Source organism: Sus scrofa, unplaced genomic scaffold, assembly GCF_000003025.6.
Source record: "Sus scrofa isolate TJ Tabasco breed Duroc unplaced genomic scaffold, Sscrofa11.1 Contig280, whole genome shotgun sequence".
In the NCBI taxonomy this organism is placed as follows: domain Eukaryota; kingdom Metazoa; phylum Chordata; class Mammalia; order Artiodactyla; family Suidae; genus Sus; species Sus scrofa.
The window spans coordinates 67,855-94,198 of NW_018085165.1; the positions used below are offsets into that span (position 1 = coordinate 67,855).

At 37.7% G+C, this 26,344-nt stretch overlaps 1 pseudogene; it reads right to left on the reverse strand.

Moving 5' to 3' along the window:
- Positions 1-20,030: 20,030 nt before the first annotated feature.
- LOC110258684 lies at positions 20,031-21,112 on the reverse strand (annotated as a pseudogene).
- Between the last annotated feature and the right edge of the window lie 5,232 nt (positions 21,113-26,344).

A 26,344-nucleotide genomic window follows, 5' to 3' on the forward strand; every position in this document is an offset into this window, starting at 1 on the left:
TAGCCAGGCCGTGAATAGATCCGCCTAATTCTCGGACAGTTTTTCTGAATTGGGCTGCCCCGAGGAGGAGCCTCTTGGGTTTCCAGTGGCCCTGCTACCTGTCAAAGCCCCCAGTGGGTGCCGAGCCCTAGTGGATCAGCCGCCTAGGACTGCCAGCTCCAGAAAAGCTGCAACAAGCCTGGCCAAGTCAGGAAAAGATCTCAGATGGTCTTTCTGAGTTGGGCTGCCCTGGGGAGGAGCCTCTTGGGTTTTTGGCAGCCCTGTTAGCCACCCAAGCCCTCAGGGGTGCCCCACTCCCGCAGAATAGCTGCTCAGCACCACCAGTCCCCTGGAGGAGCCCCTGCAGCCCAGAAAAGCTGCAACAAGCTTGGCCAGACTGTGAAAAGATCCACCTACATTCTCAGGCCATCCTTCTGAGTTGGGCTGCCCTAGGGAAGAGCCTCTTAGGTTCTCAGTGACCCAGATAGCTGCTCAAGCCCTCAGGGGGTGCTGCACTCCTGAGGAACAGCTGCCCAACACCGCCAACCCCCTGCAAGAACCCCACAGCCTAAAAACACCAGAGAAAGCTCTGCATGACCAAGTGAAATCTGCTACCATCGTGGCGTGGACCTCCCAGTCCTGTCTGCCCTCAGGAAGTCCTCCTTTTCTTCAAAGAAACACGGTTAGCCCCATCAACACTCCAGAAAAGCCACACTGCCTCAAAAAAGATTGACCAACAATGCCAGCCCTCAGGAAATATTCCACAGCAGTGACAAGGCAAACACTGCCCGATCACGGAGAGTACAACTCCCTCAGGAGAAAGAAAACTACAAGCAAGATGAAGAAGCTGAGAAACCACCCCCAGTCAAAGCAACAGGAGAACTCACCTAAAACAGTCAACAATGAAACAGATCTCTGCAGTCTGACAGACCTGGAGTTCAAAAGAGAAATAGTGAAAATACTGAAGGAATTAAGAGAAGATATGAACAGTAATGCAGACACCCTCAGAAAGGAAATAGAAAATATAAGGAAGAGCCAAGAAAAACTAGAACATTCATTTGCAGAGATGCAAACTGAACTAAGGGCAGTAAAAACCAGAATGAATAATGCAGGAGAACGAATCAGTGACTTGGAAGATAGGATAATGGAAATCACCCAATCAGGTCAGCAGACAGAAAACCAAGTCAAAAAACTGGAAAGCAATATAAGAGACCTATGAGATAATATAAAGCAGGCGAATCTACACAAAATAGGGATTCCAGAAGGAGTAGAAAAAAGAGAAGGGGATGGAAAATATATTTGAAGAAATTATCGCTGGAAACATCCCAAATCTAAAGGATACTGGGTTCAAGATACAAGAAGCACAGAGGGCCCCAAACAAACTGAACCCAAATAGACCCGCAGCAAGACATATCATAATAAAAATGGCAAAAGTTAGTGATAAAGAGAGGATCCTAAAGGCAGCAAGAGAAAAACAGAATGTTACCTACAAGGGAACCCCCATAACATTATCAGCTGATTTCTCTACAGAAACACTACAGGCCAGGAGGGAATGGTAAGAGTTATTTAAAGTGCTAAAAGGGAAAAAATATGCAACCTAGAATACTCTATCCAGCAAGAATATCATTTGAAATAGAAGGGGAAATAAAATTTTTTTCCCACCAAACAAAAACTTAAAGAATACAGCAACACAAAACCCAGGTTAAAGGAAATATTGAAAGGGCGTCTCTAAACCAAAAAGAAAGGAAGGAAAGGGAAGAAAAAAGAAAAGAAAAAAAAAAAAGAAGAAGAGGAAGAACTAGGACTGAGGAAACCACAATCAGAGAGCAGTCACTCAAATAAGCCAGCATACAGATTTAATCATGAACATGCTTCAAACAAAATAAAATTAAAAAGAAAAAATAAAAAAGAGTCATCAAAACCATAAAATGTGGGCAAGGGATGTTAGGAAGTAAATAACCCTTTTTTTGTTTATTTGTATGTTTCTCTTCTTAATTTTAATATAGTAATGAAGTGTTTGAACTTACAGGACCATCAGGCTAAAACACACAATTATGGGAAGGGGTTAGCATACTTCAAAAACAGGGCAACATCAAGCCAAAACCAAACATTGCATTTGCAAAAAATGGAAAAAAAACACTCAAGCAGATAATAACAGGAGACCATCCAACCAAAAAAAAAAAAAACGAAGAATGGAGAACCATAGAATCAACTGGAACACGAAGTTCAAAATGGCAATAATAATCTTCTATCAATTATCACCTTAAATGTCAATGGACTGAATGCCCCAATCAAAAGACACAGAGTGGCTGAGTGAATTAAAAAGGCAAAAACCTTCAATATGCTGCCTAAATGAAACTCACCTTAGGACAAAAGATACATATAGAGTGAAAGTGAAAGTGTGGGGAAAAATATTTCACGCCAATAGACATGACAGAAAAGCAGGAGTCGCAATGCTCATATCAGACCAAATAGACATTAAAACAAAAGACATAAAGAAAGACAAAGAGGGACACTATTTAATGATTAAGGGATCCATCCAAGGAGAGGATGTTACTATCGTCAACATTTATGCCCCAAATATAGGAGCACCCAGATACATACATCAAATATTAACAGACATAAAGGGAGATATTGATGAGAATACAATCATAGTAGGAGACCTTAATACCCCCTCACATCAATGGACAGATCCTCTAGACAGAAAACCAATAAAGCAACAGAGATCCTAAAGGAAACCATAGAAAAGTTAGACTTCATTGATATCTTCAGGACACTACATCCACGAAAATCAGAATACACATTCTTCTCAAATGCTCATGGAACATTCTCAAAAATCGACCACATATTGGGACACAAAGCAAATCTCAATAAATTTAGGAGCATAGAAATTATCTCAAGTATCTTCTCTGACCACAATGCCATGAAATTAGAAATCAACCATGGGAAAAGCAAAGAGAAAAAACCTACTCCATGGAGACTCAACAACATGCTACTAAAAAACCAATGGGTCAATGAGGAAATCAAGAAGGAAATTAAAAACTACCTTGAAACAAATGATAATGAAGACACAACCTCTCAAAACCTATGGGATGCTGCGAAAGTAGTGCTCAGAGGGAAATTTATAGCAATACAGGACTTTCTCAAAAAAAGAAGAAAGATCCCAAATGGACAACTTAACCCTCCACCTAAACGAATTAGAAAAAGAAGAACATAAAAGTCCTAAAGTCAGCAGAAGGAAGGAATTTATAAAGATCAAAGAAGAAATCCATAAAATAGAGACTCAAAAAACAATAGAGGAAATGAATAAAACCAAGAGCTGGTTCTTTGAAAAGGTGAACAAAATTGACAAACCCCTGGCCAGACTCACTAAAAAGAGGAGAGAAAGAACCCAAATCACCAAAATTAGAAAGGAAAAAGGAGAAATCACAACAGATTCAGCAGAAATACAAAAAACCATAAGAGAATACTATGAACAACTATACAGCAACAAGTTTGACAATCTGGAAGAAATGGACAATTTTCTAGAATCTTACAGCCTGCCAAAACTGAATCAAGAAGAAACAGACCAAATGAACAGACCGATCACTAGAAATGAAATTGAAGAGGTCATAAAATCACTCCCTACAAATAAAAGTCCAGGACCAGATGGCTTCACAGGTGAATTCTATCAAACATATAAAGAGGAATTGGTGCCCATCCTCCTTAAACTCTTTCAAAAGGTTGAAGAAGAAGGAATACTCCCAAAGACATTCTATGATGCCACCATCACCCTCATTCCAAAACCAGGCAGAGATACCACCAAAAAGAAAACTATCGGCCAATATCATTGATGAATATAGATGCAAAAATTCTCAACAAAATCTTAGCCAACCGAATCCAACAACATATCAAAAAAATTATACACCATGACCAGGTTGGGTTCATCGCAGGTTCACAAGGATGGTTCAACATATGCAAATCAATCAGCATCATACACCACATTAACAAAAAAAATGTGAAAAATCATATGATCATCTCAATAGATGCAGAAAAAGCATTTGACAAAGTACAACATCCATTCATGATCAAGACCCTCGCCAAAGTGGGTATAGAGGGAACATTCCTGAATAGAATCAAAGCCATTTATGATAAACCCACAGCAAATATAATCCTCAATGGGGAAAAACGGAAAGCCTTCTCACTCAAATCTGGAACGAGACAGGGATGCCCACTCTCACCACTGCTCTTCAACATCGTTTTGGAAGTCCTGGCCACAGCAATTAGACAAACCAAAGAAATAAAAGGCATCCATATAGGAAGAGAAGAGATCAAACTGTCACTGTATGCAGATGACATGATACTATACATAGAAAACCCCAAGGACTCAACCCCAAAACTACTTGAACTGATTCATAAATTCAGCAAAGTAGCAGGATATAAGATTAACATTCAGAAGTCAGTTGCATTTCTGTATACCAGCAATGAAACATTAGAAAAGGAATACAAAAATATGATACCTTTTAAAATTACACCTCACAAAATGAAATACATCAGAATACACCTGACCAAGGAGGTAAAGGATCTATATGCCAAGAACTATAAAACTTTAATCAAAGAAATCAAAGAAGATGTAAAGAAATGGAAAGATATTCCATGTTCCTGGATTGGGAAAATCAATATTGTAAAAATGGCAATACTACCCAAATCAATCTACAGATTCAATGCGATCCCTATCCAATTACCCAGGACATTTTTCAAAGAACTACAACAAACAATCCAAACATTTATATGGAACCACAAAAGATCCAGAATCGCCAAAGCAATCCTGAGAAACAAAAACCAAGCAGGAGGCATAACTCTCCCAGACTTCAAGAAATACTACAAAGCCACAGTCATCAAAACAGTGTGGTACTGGTATCAAAACAGACAGACAGACCAATGGAACAGAATAGAGAATCCGGAAATAAACCCTGACACCTATGGTCAATTCATCTTTGACAAGGGAGGCAAGAACATAAATGGGAAAAAGAAAGTCTATTCAGCAAGCATTGCTGGGAAACCTGGACAGCTGTATGCAAAGCAATGAAACTAGAACACACCCTCACACCATGCACAAAAATAAACTCCAAATGGCTGAAAGACTTAAATATACGACAGGACACCATCAAACTCCTAGACGAAAACCTAGGCAAAACACTCTCTGACATCAACATCATGAATATTTTCTCAGGTCAGTCTCCCAAAGCAATAGAAATTAGAGCAAAAATAAACCCATGGGACCTCATCAAACTGAAAAGCTTTTGCACAGCAAAGGAAACCCAAAAGAAAACAAAAAGACAACTTACAGAATGGGAGAAAATAGTTTCAAATGATGCAACCGACAAGGGCTTAATCTCTAGAATATATAAGCAATTTAGACAATCCAACAGCAAAAAAGCCAATCAATCAATGGAAAAATGGGCAAAAGACCTGAATAGACTGTTCTCCAAGGAAGATATACAGATGGCCAACACACATATGAAAAAATGCTCAACATCGTTGATTATAAGAGAAATGCAAATCAAAACTACCATGAGATATCACCTCACACCAGTCAGAAAGGCCATCATTAATAAATCCACCAATAACAAGTGCTGGAGGGGCTGTGGAGAAAAGGGAACCCTCCTGCACTGTTGGTGGGAATGTAAACTGGTACAGCCACTATGGAGAAATGTATGGAGATACCTTAGAAATCTATACATAGAACTTCCATATGACCCCACAATCCCACTCTTGGGCATCTATCCGGACAAACCTCTACTTAAGAGAGACACATGCACCCGCATGTTCATTGCAGCACTATTCACAATAGCCAGGACATGGAAACAACCCAAATGTCCATCCACAGATGATTGGATTAGGAGGAAGTGGTATATATACACAATGGAATACTACTCAGCCATAAAAAAGAATGACATAATGCCATTTGCAGCAACATGGATGGAACTAGAGAATCTCATCCTGAGTGAAATGAGCCAGAAAGACAAAGACAAATACCATATGATCTCACTTATAACTGGAATCTAATATCCAGCACAAATGAACATCTCCTCAGAAAAGAAAATCATGGACTTGGAGAAAAGACTTGTGGCTGCCTGATGGGAGGGGGAGGGAGTGGGAGGGATCAGGAGCTTGGTCTTATCAGACACAATTTAGAATAGATTTACAAGGAGATCCTGCTGAATAGCATTGAGAATTTTGTCTAGATACTCATGTTGCAACAGAACAAAGGGTGGGGGAAAAAAATGTAATTGTAATGTATACATGTAAGGATAACCTGACCCCCTTGCTGTACAGTGGGAAAATAAGAAAAGTTAAAAAAAATAATGTAAACACATCTGGGCAGTTTCCTTACTATGAAATTTGGATAATAATTGAACTACCTAGTAGGACATTGAAAGAAATTTTGAAAAAATCATTAATATTGCTTACACTGGTGGCTTTAAGTACCAGTTGGCTGATAATTTGTGCATGCTTATTTTAAAATATACAGGCACCCCAGCCTCAGCCTAGAACCAATGTCAGGATTTCTGCATGACTTTCTCAGTCACACTAATGAGAAGCTGGGCTTGATAAACACTGTCTTGGAATATTGCCCAAGACTTAGAAAAAGCTCCATGAATATTACCTATTATTACTCTCATCAATTCCCACCATCACTCACTAAATAGAAACATAGAGATGTGAAACATAACTGATAACATTTAGCTTTTCTTGGTATCTCAGCTCAATTTCATCCCTCTGCATACCTGCCCCCAAAAAACAATCAGTGCCATGAAGCTGATGGGTATATTGCTTTGTCAATGTTTCCATGATGTCAATATTCATTTATTTATCTATAAGCATCTTCCTTAAAAATTTGCCTTTACCACCCACAATCCTCTGAAATGTACTTTACCTCAACTTTGAGGTTAAGTCTCTTTGTGAAATACAAACAAGTACTTCAAATATTTTTCTGATGCACATGATCATGTAAGGTAAAACATCACTTTATTTAGTTTATAAATTTATATTTATATATTTTAATATAAATGCAAAATATTTAAAATATAGACATCTCATCTATTTATTGTAACAATATATAATCATATATTTTATGTAATAGTTAAATTCCATTACATATTTTTTATAATACTATTTATATCAATTTCTTCTTAACAGTCCTTTGAAAATTTTTTGGCCGCATATGCGGCATATGGAGGTTCCCATGCTAGGGGTTGAATTTAAGTAGTAGCCGCTGGCCACAGCAACAGCCACAGCCATAGCAATACAGGATCCAAGCTGTCTGCTACCTATACCACAGCTCAAGGCAACACTGGATTCTTAAGCCATTGAGCGAGGCCAGGGATACAACCTGCATCCTCATGGATGCTAGTCAGATTCGTTTCCACTGAGCCACAACAGGAACTCCAACATCTTATATTTTAAATATATGTCTTAAGTAGGTCTTGTGTGTATTTCATTAAATTCATGATTTAAATTTTTTCAAGTTGTTCTATGCTAATTAATTTTTGTATGTTGATGTCATAGTCTGAAACCTTTGCTGAATTTACTTATTAGTTGTAGTAACAATTTTATAGATTCCCTAGGCTATTTATTGTATACAATCCTTTCACCTGCGGTAAAGACAGTCTTATTTATTTTCTTTCTGTATGTTTTCCACTATTTTTCCTGCTTCATTGCATTGGCTAGGGCTTCTCATACAAGGTTCAGTAGAAGTGTTGATAGCAACAAACTTTTTCTTAAAAAAATTTAAGAAATTTAGTCTTTCATGGTTAATACAATGCAGGTTTATTGTAAATACTCTTCTTTATACTGAGGAAGTTGACTGAGATCTAGTTTATTGAGATTTTTTTTTTAATCGTAAATATGTGTTGAATTTGAAAAATACTTTTTCTGCCTCTAATGGAAAGATCATATGATTTTTCTCCTTTATTACTATGGTGAATTATATTTACTGTATTCAAATGGTAAATGAAATCGTGCATCCCTGGGATAAACTACATGTGTTTATAATATAGTATTTATTTTATTTTATTTTATTTTATTTTTTGAAATTTATTTATTTTTTTAGTATTTATTTTATATGTTGTTGAATTCAATCAGTTTTCTATGTTTTAATGGATATTTCTGTGTATGCTTATGAGATATATCAGTCTACAGTATTTTGTTGGTTTATTTTGGTTTGCTTTGTTTTTTAAGTAATATCCATTTCTGGGATAGCAGGATAATGCTGAACTCATAAAAGTACATTATTATCTTATTTTACAAAGGAATGTATAAGGATTGATATTATTTCTTCTTTAAAACATTTATGGAATTCATAAAAAAAAGAAAATTCTTGTACCACTGTTCATATCATACAAATAAGAATCTGTGATTGATAATTAGTTCATTTCTAAGAGTTGGTGAATATTGTTTTACTAATATTAATTGCTTATATTTATTTCAATACAAAAATCACTTTCTATCAACCACATCAACTTTTACTAATCATTTGAAAAAATATTTTTGTCAAATTTTCATTTTATTTTTTAATATTTATAATTGATTTAGTGTTAATTTCTGCTGTACAGCATAATGACCCAGTCACATATATATTTATATATGTATATATGTATTTATATGCATATATATACATATACATTATTTTTCTCATACTATCTTCCATCATGTTTATTCAAATAGATTAGATATAGTTCCCTGTGCTATATAGGAGGACCCCTTTGCTTATCCATTCTAGATATAATAGTTTGCATCTACTAACACCAAGATCCTCAACCATCCCCACCTTTCCCCTTCTTCCCCTTGGCAAGCACAAGTCTGTTCTCTTTGTCCATGAGTCTGTTTCTGTTTCATAGATAGTTTCATTTGTGCCATATTTAGATTCCACATGTAAGTCACATCATATGGTATTTGCATTCCTCCTTCTGAAGTCTATCTTGTGATAATTTTGTGATACCTGCATATACATTTTCATCTTGCATAGGAAATTGTTTTCAAACTTAGATTTTAAAACTGGACTGAAAAAAATGACTATTTATAGAAAACCCTGTAATCCATCATGTTGGTGCCATTATGGCCCCTGTAAACTACTGCCTCATTCCCATAATTCACAGATAGACTCACTGAACCAATAGAGGATAAATCAATTCTTCTACCTTCATTTCACATTTGGGACCCAGGTAGGTTAGAAAAGACTCATTCATTAGCTATAGTGGAGGTGACTGAGAACTGTTGCAGAAACGAGCAGATCTCTTCGAGTCCTGTGTTTTTCACCCCCTATATGTGGAGTGTGTGTAAATCTCTCCTCCTCTCTATGGTTCTATTTATTTTCAGAAATAGAGAATCTAATACCCACCAGAAGACCATGTGAGAACCTATAAGGTGTTTTTAACTTAGAAATATTTCATTGCATCATTTTTTATAAAGAAAGTCAATCAACATTGGGGTAATGTATTTATTCTTTAAATACAATTTCCCAAATTTAATGATATTTTGTGGATTATATGGCAGAGCAGTTGAATCCTTTCCTGTCTCAGGGCACTGAAGCATGGAATGACATGAAATCCTAAAATACAAATAAGCCCAATGAAATAAAATGTACTGTCCCCATATACTCCGACTCCTTTTTCTTCCCCATACTTATGAAAATTTCTGCAATCGTTTTTCAATGATTGAATCCTGCATATCCTGCATATGCCATTAAATTGAAATTAATAGATCTGACAGAAAATCCATTACATAGTCAAAAACAAGCATTATTTTATCTTGTCCTAGTCTTATGAGACATTCTGAAAAGGATGAAAATACTGGCATGAATGGTCCACTGTTTGCAAGACGTATGCCCATTACTTTCTTTCTTTGAAAAATGGAAGGGTTTATTCAACACTTAACTGGCTTTTCCAAAATCCTCTGTGTCTCCTCTGTGCAAACAAAATGTAGGCTTTTGGGGGTCAGAAATAAATGTACCTCAGTCATTCATCTTCATATAAGAAGAATGTATTAGTGTAAACAAACAAAATGTCTGGGATATAGGGAAACTATAACATCAGATCAAGAGATATTTAAATCTAATAATGTGAGAATTGTAATAGTTTATTATAGTATTATTAATATTTAATTTATTTTAATTCTTTTAATATATTTAAATAATATATATTTAATAAGTAAATATATTTATTATAGTATTATTAATGGTAACAAAATATTAAAAATGTATTTCCTCTCTTCACATAGTTATTGCAGAGATGGCTACCATTGTTTGTTTCAACCTAATTGAGTGGTTTTGTATCAAAAAAGAATCAACTCGGTTGACAATCCTAAATCTCACAGACTAAGAAATTGCCGCCTCATGCAGTATGAAGTAGTGGAATACCAAGGATTCAAAATTAAGTTTTTATTCTCTGAGTCCTATGTCCTAAATTTCATTGTTTTCAGACTCTCTGAAAGTTCCAATCAGAGGGGCAGAGGTCTAACCAAAGACATATCTAAGATATATTTTTTAAACAGTTTTCATTTTCCCAAATAGAAACGGGACTCCAAGACTCTTATTTTATGTCTCCTTTTGTCGTCGAGTCAGCTGATTACGGGTGTGGAGGAGGAAGTGGACAGTTGAAGTAAAATCCAGGAGCAAGATCGAGAGAGATATTTTCCCTTAAATATTCTGCGCTATGCTTTTTGTGATTTTATTTTATTTTTATTATAGTTGATTTACTGTGCTGTGTTAATTTAGCTGTACAGCATAGTGACCAAGTCATGCATATGTGTGTGTGTGTATATATATATATATATGTGTATATATATATATATATATATATATATATACTTTTTTCTCATGCTGTCTTCCATGATGTTACATCCCAAGAAATTGGATATACTTTCCCGCACAATACAGAAGAATATAATTTCTTATCCATTCTAAATGTAACAGTTTGCATCTATTTCCAGTCTATCCCATTCCCCCACATTCCCCTTAGCAACCACAAGTTTGTTCTTTATGTTTGTGAGTCTATTTCTGTTTTGTAAATAGGTTCATTTGTGCCATATTTTAGATTCCACATATAAGTGAGATCATACAGCATTTGTCTTTCTCTGACTCTTTCTGTATCTCATACATCTCCTAGCTTCAGAGCAGCAAGTGCTACCTACTTCCCTCCACTGCGGTCTACAAGAAAACTCCACAGAGAAGGGCACAACGAGAGGGGAGTTTCTGCCAGCTCTCACAGGGAGACACATGACTGCTGGGGTTCCCAGGGGGAAGACTGCCCAGATGCCTTGTGTCTGGAATCAGTCTGCCCAGGCTGACTGGCTTCAAACATGGCTTTAACACTTACTAACCAATACCACAGTAAATGTTACATAAAATGCTGCGCCTTCCTCTCATTAAAATAATCATTTGTGGGCACTTACAATTTCAGAGGGATATAACAAGCAGAAACACAATACACATACCCCAGAGCTTGACACTCATCAACAGTGCATGATATTTGGGTTAATACCATCCTCCTCCTCATCTTCATCATTGCTTTCATGAGCATTTAAGAGCTAAGGGAGAACTTTAGAGAGACCCATGTGCTGCTATGGTGGTGGTGGTGGGTGGGATGCCAGGCAGAGGCAGAGCCAGTGAGGGTGCATGCAGAAGTCTGAATGAGAATTCTCACATACAAATCATAACCAAGAACAAAAACTTCAGAGGGGTCCGGTCCAAAATTCTGAATAGTTGTGTTCCTTCATCTTTCTATCTCAAGCATCATGTTTGTTCCCTTGGGGAGGAAGGAATGATCCCCAAATTTCTTATTTTAATTACTCTTTCCCCTCAGCACTTACTGGGCTGGGATGCATCTCTGCTGGACCATGACCAAGGAGTACAGATTCACTGCCCTCTCCTTCCTGGTGTGTGGTCAAGTCTCAGGGTCCCTCCTCAGACTGGCAGGAAATCAATCAGATTCAGCCTGGAAACTGCTGCCCACAAAGGATGGAGACACAGGTGTAGAGTCACACTCTTAGAACTGGCAAAATGAAGAGATGGAGGCACTGGCCAATTACGCACAGTGGTGTGACCTGAGGGCTCAGTGCACAAAGCTCGTAATTAGCCAATTGGTCCATGTCATCCCAGTCTCTGGAGATTTGCTAGTATAAATAGAAGAGGAAAAAAAAAAAGAAATGTGTATGTCCCTGGAAGATTCTGGGTCTCTCCTCCCTTCACCTGTACCTTTGTCTTATTACATATAACAAGTTGCAGGATGTTAACATAATATTCAGACATTTCCTCCCAATCTAACCAGTAAATGTAAGATTTTTTTTTCACTGTAATAAATTTTTTCATCACAAAATCTATGAAGCATTGGCACATCTATACCAAGAAGGTGATACTTTTTCCATTTCCCCAGTTAATATTTGTCTCTAAAGCTAACTTACTTTCATTACTTTAGTTCTTACTTGGAATGGCACTTTATATGGTGGAGATGTACAGGGCTGTGTGTGTGTGTGTGTGTGTGTGTGTGTGTGTTTCTGAATTTCACTGGGTCGTCACCTCTAATTTTTTTCTCTAATGGAATTATGTGCCATGTTAGGATGCTCTTGATATTGAGTTGTTATTTGTTGACTGATATTTACTTAAATATTTTAGAGGGCCTCCTAGAATGTTGCAATCAAGCAATTGGTCAGGGCCGCAGCCCCCTGAAAGTTTGATTAGCAGAGGAGTACTTTCAAACTCACTCCTGGGGCTGTTGGTAGGATCCAATATGTCATATTGTGTCTTGCTTTATGCCCTCACTTCCCTAATCAGACTATGTTTGAATCATAGAGAACAGTGGTTGCCACTGGGGAAGGGGAGGGAGTGGATGGATGGGGAGTCAGAGGTTGGTAGATGTAAACTATTATATTTATAATGGATGAGCAATGAGATCCTAGTGTACATCACAGGGAACTCTATCCAGTCTCTTGGGTTAGAACATGGTGGAAGATAATATGAGAAAAACAATTATATATATGTGTTCCTGGGTCACTGTGCTGCACAACAGAGATTTTTATTAGAAACAATTGTTCAGCAATGTTGCCTGGGTCAGGTTCCTACTCAGGTGAACTATGTAACAATCTGATACCTGGATCTGAGTTCTTTTACAGGAACTAGGGCCCGCAGGTACGTGGATGATGCTAAGTTCAGGCTGAGCTCCAGGCCGTGGACCCCAGACTGGTTGGACCAGAAGACTGATGATTGTTTCCTCATCACAAATCAATCAGAGGCAGCTCACACACCCTGGAGCCCACCACCTAAGTTTTGCATATGAAAAATTTCCATTAAACCCACTGGGGAGTTCAGGACTTTTGAGCTGGAGTCATTGGTTCTTCTCATTTCTTGGCCCTGCAATAAAACTTTCTCAGCTCCAAACTCTGTCCTTTCAGTTTTTTTGACCTCAATCTGTGTCAGGTACCAGAAATTGGGCTTGACATCAATTTCTCTGCACCCTTGTCCCCCCCAAACCAACCAATGTCATTAAGTTTATGGGTCTATCTTCTTGTAATGTTTACATAACATCAATATTGATTTATGTTATCCATATCCACCTTTCTTAAAAGCTTTCTTAAATACAATACTACTTATGGTGGCTATGAAAGTACTTGTCAACCAAAACACTGAGGTTAGGTCTTTGTAAAATACATACTACCTGAAAGATTTTACTGATGCACATTTTCCCATGCAAAAGGGAAGATATCATTTTATTTGGTTTATAAATTTATATTTATATACTTTAATATGAATTTGACAAATTTAAATATATATTAATATACATTTAAATGTAATAATACATATTTATTTACATATTAAATAGTTGTTTTACATTCTATAATTTATATTAATATTATAATTTATATCAGTTTCTTCTTAAAAGAAATCCCATGAAAATTCTTGTACCTCTCTCCATATCACACAAATGAGAATTTGTATGGAATATGTGTGTGGAATTACTCATTTAATTTCTAAATCAGTGCATGTTTATTTTACTAGTGTTAATTGCCTCTATTTGGGTTTCGTTTTGTGTTGTTTTTTCTCCTTTTTTCTTTTGTAAAATTTTTTGCCGCGTCCATGGCATGTGGAAGTTCCTGGGCCAGGAGACAAAACTGTGCCACATCAACAACACAAGCCACATCAGCCACAATGCCAGATTCTTAAACCAATGCACCACCAGGGAAATCAAATTGCCTGTATCTGTCCCTAGACAAAAATCATTTTCTATCAACTATGACCCCTTTTATGTTTATCATTTGAAAATACCCTAATGTCTGTCTTGTGACGAATATTTCATGATATCTGCACATGATATTTTCATCTTGTATAGAAAGTCTTTTCAATCTTAGACTTAAAAACTGGACTGAAATATGCATGACTATCCTTGAAAACCCCACAATCCAATAGGTAGTCACATTATGGCCCCTGTAAACTGCTGCCTCACTGCCATAATTCACACAGGTTTTCTCACTGAACCAGAAGGGGAGAAGCCAATTCTTTTATCTTCATTTCAATCTGGAAGCAAAGTAGCTTTGAAAAGAATCACTTGTTAGCTACAGTGGAGGTGACTGGGAGCAGTGAAGGAATAAGTAGATTAACGCTTGAGTCCTGGGTCTTTCACCCCATATGTGTATTGTGTGTAAACCTCTCCTCTTCTCTGTGCCTCTCTTCCTTCTTGGAAATGGAGAGTCTACACCCATATTTAGACTATGTACAGAACCTAAGGGATGTCTGAAACTTAATGAATATTTGGTCATATTTTATAAAGAATTTCAATCATTATTGGAATAACATGGTTAGTAATGAAGAACAACCTGAAATATTTAATGACATTTTAAGGATTATATGGCAGGGAGACTGAAGCCTTTCCTGTTTCAGGGCACTGGAGCAGGGATGACATGAAATCCTAAAATGAGTCTCAGCCTATGCATTAAGATGTGCCATCCGGGAGTTCCCGTCATGGCGCAGTAGTTAACGAATCCTACTAGGAACCATGAGGTTGCGGGTTCGGTCCCTGCCCTTGCTCAGTGGGTTAACGATCCGGCGTTGCCATGAGCTGTGGTGTAGGTTGCAGACGTGGCTCGGATCTGGCGTTGCTGTGGCTCTGGCGTAGGCCGGGGGCTACAGCTCCGACTGGACCCCCAGCCTGGGAACCTCCCATATGCTGTGGGAGTGGCCCAAAGAAATAGCAAAAAAGACAAAAAAAAAAAAAAAAAGATGTGCCATCCACTCCTTTTTGGACCCCCTTCCCAATATTTATGAAACTCTCTGCCATGGTTTTTCAATTATTGAAAGCTGCTGATGCTATTAAATGGAAAATAATATGTCCCACAGAAAGTCCATGACATAGACAAAAACAAGCACTATTTGATACTGTCTCTGATCTTAATGGGACATTCCTGAAAAGATGAAAACACTGGCATAAATTGTTCTCTGTTTGGAAGACATGTTACCTACATTTTGTTTCTATGAAAAAAGGATGGTTTAATCAACACCTACCTTTTTTTTTTTTAAATTCTTGGTGCCTCCTGTGTGCCAACAAGTTATATGCTCTGGGGAATCAGAAATAAATGAGCCTCAGTCATTTCCCTGCATGTATCAAAATATACTTGTATAAACAAAAGCAAAATATCCTATCGGGGATTTGGGAGAGACATAACATCAGGTCACCAGATATTTAAGTCCAATGACATGAAAATGAGCCTTATTGATACCCAACCCAAGTTCACTGGCTCTGCTCACCACGACAGGCCAATAAATTCTGAGACAAGTTGTTTGGGCAAGGAACACCAACTTTATTCAGAAATCTAGCAGACTGAGAAGATGACAGACCAGTGAGGCAAAAAACCATCTTGCCTCAGTCAAATTCAGGCTTCTTTTATACAGAGGAAAGGAGGGGGAGGGGCCAATGGTCACTCACTAACTCTCACCTGTTTGGGGGAAGGACTCACCACAATGCTGACTAGTGGCTGAGCAGAACCACTAAAAGTCACTCACAAACGGTTGCTTGCTAACATAATCATTAGTAACAAAATATCTAAAATCTACTTTGCCCCTTCATATACATCCATATGACAGTTATAGCATAGAAGGCATCCATTATTCACCCTGCCTTCACTCACAGAAGTTATGTCAGCAAGTAATAATCTCAGTCGACAATCTTAAGCTCAGGTATACTAAGAACTTATCCTCAAATACACTCATAATTGAAGCAAACAGGGTTCAAAATAAACTTATCAGTCTTAAAGTCCCATGCAGTAAATTTCATTCTTTCCAAATATTTTGAAAGTTTTAAGCAGAGGTATTGAGATCTAACCATCTATGTGCCTGAAGTACATTTCTAAACTGTTTTCAGTACCCTATGTAGAAGTAAACCCTAGACTCTGATGCTATGTCTCCTTTTGTGATTGAATAGGCTGAACACAGTATGGAGGGAAAAGTGGACGCTTGAAAAGAAGTACAGAAGCAAAATCAAAAGAGAAACTGCTTTAAGTTATCAATATATATATGCATTTTACATAATGATTTTTATTCTTTTCATCATAGCTGGTTTACAGTGTTCTGTCAGTTTTCCACTGTACAGCATGGTGACCCAGTCACACACACATATAGATTCTTTTTCCTCACATTATCATGCTCCATCATAAGTGACTAGACATAGTTCCCAGTGCTACACAGCAGGATCTCATTACTTATCCATTCCAAATCAATAGTCTACATCTATTTACCCCAAGTTCCAAATTCCATCCCACTCCCTCCCCCGTGGCAACCACAAGTCTATTCTCCAAGTGCATGATTTTCTTTCTGTGGAAAGCCTCATTTGTGCCATATATTAGAATCCAGATATAAGTTATATCATGTGGTATTAGTCTTTCTTTTTTTGACTTACTTCACTCAGTATAAGAGTCTAGAAATAAAAACGAAAATAAACTGATGGGACCTAATCAAACTGACAAGGTTTTGCACAGCAAAGGAAACCAAAAAGAAAACAAAAAGACAAATATCAGAATAGGAGAAAATAGTTTCAAATGATGCAACTGACAAGGCTCTAATACATATTTTTTATTTTACAGCTGCACCTTCAGCATATGGAAATTCCTGGGCCAGTTGAATCAGAGCTGCAGCTGCCAGCCTATACCAGAGCCACAGCAACACCCGGTTGAAGCTGCCTCTGCAACCTATGCTTCAGCTGGCAGCAAAGCTGATCCTTGACCCACTGAGTTAGGCCAGGGATCAAACCCACATGTCCACAGAGATCCTTAACCCACAGAGCCACAGTGGGAACTCCAAATCATCCTTCTTAATTTATCACTTCTTTCTATGGCTTTGCCTGTGATCTCAGCCACACTTCCTATAGTTGGGAGAGAAGGTACTACATATTGCTCTCCACTGTGTCCTGCAGAAAGTTCCAAAAGGAAAGGAATAGTGAATAAGTCTATGGTTGGCCTGACAGGGAGGTGACAGGACAGTTGGGTTAGTGGGGGAAGACTTCCCAGATGCCCTGTGTGTGGAGTCAGTCTGCACAGACTGACTGGCTTCAACCTATTTTAACTCATGACCTGGTATAAGTTATATAAAGTGCTATGAACTTTCTCTTAATAAAGTAATGATAATAATGTGTTCTCTTATAATTTTATAATATGTTAGATATAATGAACATGAAATCAAACAAGAGATATAAAACACAAACTTCAGAGCCTGGCACTTAGGAAGCCCTCAACAGGATTGAAGAATGTTATAATTAATGTCTTCCTCTTCCTCATCATTGCTTCCATGAGCATTTGAAGTGTCAAGGAGGAAGTTTAGAGACTCCTGTGTTGCTATAGTTGGGAAATGCCAGGCAAAACCAGTAAGAGTGGATGTGGAACTCAGTGAATATTTTCACACCCCAACTAGAGCCAATAAACTTTAGAAGCTCTGATCCAAAATTATGTATATTGGCTTCCCTCAGGTGTCTAACCCAACTGTCATGTTTGTCTGGTTGAGGAGGAAATCGTGGTCCCAAGGGTCCATCTATCCATCAATCTCCCCATTCAGCACTTAATGGGCTGCGCTGCCTCTCTGCTGGACCATGACCAAGGAGTACAGATTTACTGCCCTCTCCTGCCTGGTGTGTGATCGAGTCTCAGGGTCCCTCCTCAGGTTTGACAGGAAGACGAACTTAGGCTGGGACCATCTGATGCAGATTCCTACAAAACATGTGGACAAAAATATATAGCCACATCCATAGAACTGGGAAACCAAAGGGCTGGAGGCACCACCCAATTATTTGCAATGATATGTCCTTAGGGCTCACAGCTCATGATTAACTCATTGGCCCATGTGGTCCTAGTCTCTGGAGACTTGCTAGTATTAATGGAAGAAGAAAAGAGAAAAATGAATATCTTTGGAAGCTTCTCTTCTCCTCACAAGGAAGTGTACCTGTACTCCTTGCTTCTTACTTCAAAGTTGTAAGATCTTTACCATAAAGTTCAGACATTCTTTTTTCCCCTCAATTTAACCACTCAATGTGTGGTTTCATATCTGTAAATCCACTGTGTTATGCATGAAATCTATACAGCCTTAGATCTTCCATACCAAGAATGTGATGCTCTTTCCATTTTCTGCTATGTCTCTAAGGATAACTTTTTTAAAATTTTATTTTATTAAGGATAACTTCTTATTTTCATTTTCTTAGCCCTTTCTGGCTTTGGCATTTTATGTGATGGAGATTTACAAGCTGTTTTGTTTGTTTGTTTGTTTTAGTTTTTGCCAAGTTGAATGAGCCTTCAGTTCTATGTTTATTGCTCTAAGTGAAATAATCAACATATTTGAAACTATTGATTTTTACTTATTATTTGGTGTCTGATATATACCTAAATATTTCAGAAGGCCTGCCAGAAGGTTGCAGCCAAGTTTTTGGTCAGGGATTTGGGCATTTCAAGGTTTGATTAGCAGAAGACCACATTCAAGCTCACTCATGGGACTGTGGGTAGGGTTCATGTGTGCACAGGATGTCATCCAGAGAACTCCCATGGTTCCTTGACACGTGTGCCCCTAATGGGACAGCTCAATACATGGCAGTTGGCTTCTATCAATAGGAGAACCTGAGAGAGCTGGAGAGAGGCAGGAAGAAGAAAGATTTTAAAACTTTGTCCCAGAAATGACTTTGCACATTCTGATTGTTGGGAGGGAGTCATTATGTCCATCTGATGCTCTGTGGAAGGGAATTACACAAGGAAAGGGAAACTAGGAGTTAGGATTATTGGGATTATTTCATGTACTTCCCACCACACCAGCACTATACTCTATAAGGACATTGTGCTTCAAGCAAATCAAGACTCAGTTTCTGTCCATCTGCTTTTCAACATACTCTCAAATTCATTGCACTACCATGATCTCAATAAGAATTCTCTGGAGACAAACCAGCAATGGGTATAAGTACCCCTCCACTGGGTAGTTTTGCAGACCCCACTCTTCTGCTTCTGGTCATACAGTCTTGAGTAGACCTCCTGGTTTCTGAGACACTAGGAGAGCCCCTCCATCCACATCAGTCCAATCTGCAGCCATTCCAATGCCAAATTTAACAAATGCCCAGGTTTCTGTTTTCTGCTATCTAGGAAAGAATCAACTCTATCCAGAATATATTTCCTTTACACTTCTGTGAGTTCTTAACCCTTGAAGGCTTTAACAAAATCTGATTTGGGCTTACCTGTTTTCCCTAGAAGTTAAAGTGGGATATATCTGGATAGTGATGTAATGTAACCTTCCTAATGATACACACACAGCCTTTCTGACTTAGAGATCTCTCTGTTGAGGATTGCAGCTATTGGTTTATATTTAATTGATATGAAAAGCTTTAATGTGTATCAAATTAAATATGATATGGAAGAATAGATATTATTTACTGTGTGGGGATAAGTGATGGGGGTGTATTTAAGGAAGGGCACATGGAAGATATGCAGAGGTGACTATGAAAGAAGAGAGTGGGTTTTGATGTGTTTAAAATAATTGATCCATAGCAAAGAGAGGTAGGATTTTAAGTATACAGGCTTAGTTTTTCTGCATTTTTCAACCTACACTCCATGGATACTGAGATTAGATTGCGTCCAAGGAAACTCCTCATGGCCCTTTTGATGTCTCTGTTCCTCAGACTGTAGATGAAGGGGTTCAGCATGGGGGTGACCACAGTGTATATTGCCGAAGCCACTGCATCCTTCCTGGGAGAATGTGAGATGGCTGAGCTGAGATACACCCCAATACCTGTTCCATAAAATAAGCAAACAACTGCCAGGTGAGAACCACAGGTGGAGAAGGCTTTATACCTCCCACCCGATGAAGGGACTCTCAGAATAGAGGAAACAATTTTAGAGTAAGAGAAAAGGATCCCTGAGATAGGGAGAAAACCAAAAATGGCAACAAAAAAATACATGATTATGTTGTTGGTGTAAGTGTCAGAACAGGCTAGCTTGAGGAGTAAAGAAGGGTCACAGAAAAAATTAGAAATTTCCAAATCACTGAAGCAAGTAAGTTGTAACACAATCCAATTGTGCACCTGGGACTCCAAAAGGCTGATGAAAAAAGACAGCAAAACTAAGATGCAACAGAGGCGTGGGTTCATGATGACAGGGTAGTGCAATGGGTGACAGATGGCCACAAACCTGTCATAGGCCATTGCTGTCAGAAGCATATCATCTATACTTCCAAAAAGGATGAAAATAGACATCTGGGTTAAGCAACCAGCATAGGAGATGACTCTGCTGTGAATTTGGATATTCACAATCATCTTGGGGATGGTAGTAGAGATGAAACCCATGTCAGCCAAGGACAGGTTGGAGAGAAAGAAATACATGGGGGTGTGGAGGTGGGAGTCAGAGGCAACAGCCAGGATGATGAGCAGGTTCCCCAGCATGGTGACCAGGTACATGGACAGGAACAGCCCAAAGAGGAAGGGCTGCAGGTCTGGATCATCTGAGAGTTCCAGGAGGAAGAATTCATAGACACTAGTTAGATTTCCAGTTCTAGGTAGCTGGAACACCTTTTTTAAAAGAAAAGGTTGGAAAAAAGTAAGTAAAATGGGCACACAGCATTTTGTTCATATTTTGGATTCGAGTAATTCATTTCTAAGGTAATACACCCCAGGCCTTTTGGCAATATTTCTCTATATGACAACTTATACCTGCTTGGAATTGTTTCCTCATTGGTTTCTCTTTATTCACCTCTTTCTCTATACACTTACTTTATAGAAATTCAACTAAATATTGAGTGTTAAATAGTAACAGAAGAGGAAGTTCATTAGGCATATTACACACACAATCATATAAAATATAGCCTACTTCTTTGCTGAAAATATAAAATGAGAAATACACTTCATCTTTAAGAAAATATATAATTCAAATTTAATAAATTAAGACATAATTAAATATACCTTATTTTACTCAAATACAATTCTAGATATTTCCTTCATTTAGAAATTTTATAAATACCCCATACAATGCAGTACTCTTTCATCTGGATTCTAAATTCAAGTTATGTGTTCATAAACAAAAACATTTTTAAAAGTTTTATTGATCACTAGAAATGAAATTGAATATTTCATAAAAAACATTCCCTACAAATAAAAGTCCAGGACCAGATGGCTTTGGTGAATTCTACCAAACATACAAATACCAAATTATACCCATCCTCCTTAAACTTTTCCAAAAAACTGAAGAAGAAGGAACACTCCCAAAGACATTTTATGATGCCACCATCACCCTAATTCCAAAACCAGACGAAGATACCACTGAGAAAGAAAACTATCAGCCAATATCTTTGATGAATATAGATGCAAAAATTCTCAACAAAATTTTAGCCAACCAAATCCAAAAACACATCAAAAAGATTGTACACCACAACCAGGTGTGATTCATACCAGCTGCACAAGGATGGTTCAACATATGTAAATCAATGAATGTCATACACCACATTAACCAAAGAAAAGTAAAAAACCACATGATCATCTCATCAGATGCAGAAAAAGCATTTGACAAAGTCCAACATCCATTCATGATCAAAACTCTTACTAAAGTGGGTATAGAGGGAACATCCCTTAACATAATCAGAGCCATTTATGACAAACCCACAGCAAATATAATACTCAATGCAGAAAATCCAAAAGCCTTCTCACTCAAATCTGGAACAAGACAGGGATGCCCACTTTCACCACTGTTATTCAACATAGTATTTGAAGTCCTAGCCACAGCAATCAGACAAACCAAAGAAATAAAAGGCATCCAAATAGGAAGAGAAGAGGTAAAACTGTCACTGTATGCATATGAAATGAGACTATACATAGAAAACCCTAATGACTCCACCCAAAAACTACTTGAACTGATCAACAAATTCAGCAAAGTAGTAGAAGATTAACATTCAGAAATCAGTCACATTTCTGTATACTAACAATGAAACTTTAGAATAAGAATACAAAAACACAATACCTTTTAAAATTGCACACCAAAAAATCAAATACCTGGGTATACACCTGATCAAGGAGGTGAAAGGCTTATATTCTGAGAACTATAAAACATTCATCAAGGAAATTAAAGAAGATGTAAAGATTTGGAAAGATATTCCATGCTTCTGGGTTGGAAAAGTTAAAATTGTAAAAAATGGCCATATACCCAAAGAAATCTATCAAATTACCCATGACGTATTTCACAGAACTGGAACAAACAATCCAAAAATTTATATGGAACAGCAAAAGACCAAGAATTGCCAAAGCAACTCTGAAGAACAAAAAGCAAGCAGGAGACATAACTCTCCCAGGCTTCAGGCAATATTACAAAGCCACAGGCATCAAGACAATGTGGTACTGGTACCAAAACAGACAGACAGACAAATGGAACAGAAGAGAGAACCCAGAAATAAACCCAGACATCTACGGTCAATTAATCTTTGACAAAGGAGGCAAGAACATAAAATGGGAAAAAAACAGTCTTTTCAGCAAGCATTGCTTGACAACTTGGACAGCTGCATGCAAATCAATGAAACTAGAACACACCCTCACACCATGCACCTAAATAAACTCAAAAAGGCTGAAAGACTCAAATATAAGACAAGACACCATCAAACTCCTGGAAGAGGATATAGGCAAAATATTCTCTGACATCAACCTTACAAATATTTTCTCAAGTCAGTCTCCCAAAGCAACAGAAATGAGAGAAAAAATAAACCAGTGGAACCTAATCAAACTGACAAGCTTTTGCAGAGCAAAGGAAACCAAAAAGAAAACCAAAAGACAACTTACAGAATGTGAAAAAATAGCTTCAAATGATGCAACGGACAAGGGCTTAATCTCTAGAATATACAAGCAACTTATCTCACTCAACAGCAAAAAAGCCAACAACCCAATGGAAAAATGGGCAAAGGACCTGAATAGACATTTCTCCAAGGAAGATATGCAAATGGCCAAAAAGCATATGAAAAAAAAAATGCCCAACATCACTGATTATAAGAGAAATGCAAATCAAAACTACCTCAAGATACCACTTCACATCAGTCAGAATGGCCATCACTAATAAGTCCACAAATAAGTGCTGGAGGGGTTGTGAAGAAAAGGGAATGCTCCTGCACTATTAGTGGGAATGTAATCTGGTATAGCTACTATGGAAAACAGTATGGAGGTACGTTAGAATTCTATACAGAGAGCTACCATGTGACCCAGCAACCCCACTCTTGGGCAGATATCCAGAAAAATTTTCCTTAAAAAAGATACATGCACCCGCATGTTGATTGCAGCACTATGCATAATACACAAGACATGGAAACAACCCAAATGTTCACGGACAGATGATTGACAAAACTGCATATATTCAGCTTGTACAACACAAAGGTTTTTTCAGATTATGAAATGATGATTTAATACTTGTAGATATTGTGGATAATTACCAAAGTCAAGTTAATTATCTATCATCACATAGAGTTGTTGTGTGTGTAGAGAGACATGGGTGTGTGGTAAGAGCAGTTAAGTAGATCTCTCATAGCAGATTTCAATTGTACAATACATTTTTTTGTTTTGTTTTTTAGAGCCACACCTGAGGCATATGGAAGTTTCCAGGCTAGGGGTAGAATAGGAGCTGCAGCTGCCAGCCTATGCCACAGCCACAGCAACATGGGGATCCAAGCCATGGCTAGAGACATACACCACAGCTCACAGTAATGCTAGATCTTTAACCCACTGAGCAAAGCCAGGGATCAAACCAACATCCTCATGGTTACTAGTCGGGTTGGTTACCACGGAGCCACAACAGGAACTTCTTGTAATACATTTGTACTCTAAAAACCTTGGTGTATATTATCCCCAGAACTCATTCATTTTAATATTGAAAGTTTGTACCCTGTGATTGTCTCTCCACTTTCTCTACCCTCTACCACTTACATGAACAGTCTTGATCTATGCTTCTATGAATTTGATTTTCTTAGATTCCACCCACCATTTGGATCATAGAGTGTTTGTCTTTTATCTTGCCTACTTCAATTAGAATATGACCCTCCAGTTCTAGTCATGTTGTCACAAACAGCAGGGTTTCCTTGTTTTCATAGCAGAATAATATCCCATTATCTAGGTATACACAACACATTTTCTTCATTATCTGTCCACAGACACTTTGGTTGTTTCCATACTTTTGTTTCTTGAATAATATTGCAACGACAAGGGAATAATATTGCACATTTCTTCTCGAGGGACTGATTTCATTGACTTTGGAAGTGGGTTGTGGATCATAAAGGAGTTCTATTTTAATTAATAGCAGTTTTTAATTTTTTTATATAATGACATTTTTCCCCATTATAGCTGGTTTACAGTGTTCTGTCAATTTTCTACTGTACAGTATGGTGACCCAGTTACACATACATGTATAGATTCTTTTTTTTCCCATTATCATGCTCCATGATAAGTGACTAGACATAGTTCTCAGTACTATACAGCAGGATCCCATTGCTTATCAATTCCAAAGGCAATAGTCTGTATCTACCAATCCCAAGCTCCCAATCCATCCCACTCCTTCCCTCTTCCCCTTGGCAACCACAATAGTTTTTAATTTTTTAAGGCACCTCCATTCTGTTTTCTGTAAGTGCTATCTCCACAATCATTCCCACAATCTATGTACAAGTGTTCCCTTTTTCCACATCCTCACCGACATTTGTTATCTTTTGTTTTCTTGGTAATAGACATCTTAACAAGTGTGAAGTGATATTTAATTTAGGTTTTGCCTTGCATTTCCTGATATTAGTGACATTGAGTGTCTTTTCATATACCTGGTGGGCTTGTTTTCCTTATCATAAACTCTCTTGCTTAAAGTTGAGGTGTTTAGTACCAGGAAAGGTCCCACAGCTAGGTCAGGACCCAGCCTCTTAGGTTTAGCTAATAGATATTCATGTCAATCTGTCTGATAAAGGGATTGCAATTATCTTACTTCTACTACCTGAAGGCAATTCTGGTTCATTATTTTAGAAGGTCACCCCAAGGTTTAGTTGAGAAAAATTCAAAAATAAAATAATGTAAACACATCTGGGAAGTTTCCTATCCTTAAAAATTGTGATCATAATTGGAAACTACCAAATAGGATATTGCAATAAAAATTTTAAAAATGTATATTGCTTATACCAGTGGTTTTTTAGTTCCAGTTGATCAATAATTTACATGTGATTGTTTTAAAATTCACATCTACCCCAGCTTCAGCCTCAAACCAGTATCAGGATCTGTACATGTGACTTTCTTGGTCACTCAAATGTGAAGCTGGGTTGATAACACTGCCTTAAAATATGCCTAAAACTTTAAAAAACTCCATGATACTACCTATTGTTACAACTCACCAATTCCCAGTACCTATTTTTAAGACATGAACATTCAATATTATTTGCTTCAGCTCTCATGTTTTATAGATCTTTGAAACATTATCAATAAAATTTGACCTTTCTTAGTATCCTCAGCTCCTGTACCATGTCTGTCCCCTAAAAGCAACCAATGGGAGTCCCCTGGTGCTCATCAGGTTAAGGATCTGGCATTGTCACCATGTGGATCTGCTTACAGCTGTGGTGTGAGTTTGATCCCTGGCCCAGGAGTGTCCAAATGTCATGATAGCAGCAAAAAAAAAAAAAAAAACCCAAAACCCCAAAAAACCCACAAACAACCAGTGTCTTAAAGTTGATGGGTACATTTTTTTGTCAATAATTCTGTGAAGTCAATATTGATTTAATGTGCCCACACCAGCTTTCTTAAAATCTTACTTAAACAGCATAGTACCCATATTGCCCCTAAAATGTACTTACTTACCACAAACTTTGTGGAGAGGAGAGGTCTCTTTGTAAATT